Here is a 2,396-nt window from a genome sequence, read left to right on the forward strand (position 1 = left end):
CAACATTGAGGAAGCCATCCTCAGGCATTTCACACTGTTCAGCTATAGACACCATGTAATGTGTCTTGCCTCACAAGGTATTCCACTGGCTCTGCTGATAGGCAGGGTTCCTCTTCCAACATCTCTGTCATTTACCATTTTTTAATAAACCCTGAATTGATTTAATTTATTATTATATTGTCACGTTTACCTCTGTACTGTGGGAAAGAAACTTGTTCTGTTTACCGTGCAGCGAATCTTCAGTGCAAAGACACAAAGGCCACAGGGTGATTGAACAGAGTGAGGGATACAGAGGGACAGCTACAAGGAAGGTGCACAAGAAGCAAGATCAACATTAGGTTTAAAATTTGAGGTCCATTCAGAATTCAAATAACAGTGGGGAAGACGCTAGTCTTGAACATCTTGTTCTGTGTGTTTATGGTTTTGTATCTCCTGACTGACGGAAGAGGTTGGAGGAGTTTAACCGGGGCGGGAGGGTCTTTAATGGTGTTGGCTGGCTTTCTGTGGCAACAAGAAATGTACATTCTGTCAATGGATGGAAAGTTGGCTTGTGTATGATCTGGCCTGTGGTCACAACTCTGTCGTTTCTTGCATTCCTGGGCACAGCAGTAGCAGAGCACTTGGTACGGCTCTGTTTGATCACGAGTTTCATTCCCTCTTATTTCCTTTCATCTACTCTTATAGGAGCATACAAGTGTATGTAGGTGGGACTGAAACTAATGTTCACTTCTTTCAATGTAGGTACCTGTCCACACGAAACCTTCTTTAACACTGAAGTTACAGTGTATGCCTGGACAATTTATTTTGCTGACGGTGCCCTGGGGATCCGCCCGAGCATCTCCACAACACCCAGTTTACCGCGACTTTCTGCCTTTGTATACGGCTCTAAACTGAATGATGAACAGCATATTATTAATTTTCAAAATCTTGCAGGAATCCAGTTGAAAATAAAGAATCCAGTGTCAATTCACTGCAAATATCTTGTTAGATGTTATGTGTTGATAATTGAGGAACATTAATGCAGCTTTGCTGGGGTTGGCAATTTTCTTTTACTGTCACCCCTACGTCCGGGCATCCACAATGTTGCTTCAACCAACAGGATCTGCCCCTCATTCTCCATCATATTTACAGATGGTTGGGGTTCGCGCTTGACCAGATTTACAACGACCCCACTTCCCTCATCTTTCATTGTGCTTCGAGAGGAAGCATTTGCCTCTGCCTGGAAATCACATTTTAACACCATGTATTATCATTGCCTCGGATCATTATCCCTTTGTAGTTGAACTGCATCTGCCCTCAAACTGATCGTTAAAAAAAAACTTTCTCTACCTGTCCGCATACCCCTTTTCTCTTCCATAAAAATCGATTTATAAAAGCCCTTTTTTGATATTTAACAGCTGTGATGATTTTTTTCCTCCTCATAAGTTAATGCTAGGATTCACTGTAGAGATTTACTTCACTTTTCAGAAGCTCGGAATGGCCTCAGGCACACGCACACACACACACACACACACACACACACACACATGCACACAGACACGCACAGACACAGAGTCTCAGATAGAGGGGCACACACACACACACACACATGCACACAGACACACACACACACACAGTCTCAGAGAGAGGGGCACACACACACAGACACACACACACAGAGTCTCAGAGAGAGGGGCACACATACACACACACACACGCACACAGACACACACAGAGTCTCAAAGAGAGAGGCGCGCACACACACATAGGGAATACGAAATTAAAAGTAGAGTGGATAAACTTTTAGTACTTCCCTATCGTGTGGAGTCATCCAATTCTCTCACCATAATATACAGCTGTATTGATACGTTTTGGGGTAATCATGGCTACATGTGGTGTAAATTCATCCTGCCAAATGTTACATGTTTTGGGGGTACCTTTATGACCGGTATCCTAGATTCCAAATGCTGTTCACCGGCTGCCTGTTTGTATTCAAGCTAGAAATTGGCAAGTTACACATTTACTGTTTACATCACAATTCGTTTAATACTGGGTGATCACATATCCCTGTTATAGCAAGTATACAGATTGACTTTAAATTTATGCAGAAAAGAGTGTTCATTAACATGAAGTCATTTTTCCATTATCCTCTGACAGTGAATTTCGTGGCTATTACGATTCTCTCCCAGGGACAGTGTGGCCTCGCTATCTGTACAACACGCTATCTGGTGGCCATGGCAGCAGCAGATCTACTGGTCATTATCAGTGAGGTCATACTGAGGCAAATAAATTTTTATTATTTCCCAGTATGTTTCCTGGACATCACTCCTGTGTGCAGTGTTATCAATGTCCTGAGCCGTGCATCCATAGACTGTTCTGTCTGGTTCACCATCGCATTCACCTTCGATCGGTTTGTC

The sequence above is a fragment of the Chiloscyllium plagiosum genome, unplaced genomic scaffold (assembly GCF_037043375.1).
Source record: "Chiloscyllium plagiosum isolate Xiang-an unplaced genomic scaffold, Cpla_swu_hap1 HiC_scaffold_38, whole genome shotgun sequence".
NCBI lineage: Eukaryota > Metazoa > Chordata > Chondrichthyes > Orectolobiformes > Hemiscylliidae > Chiloscyllium > Chiloscyllium plagiosum.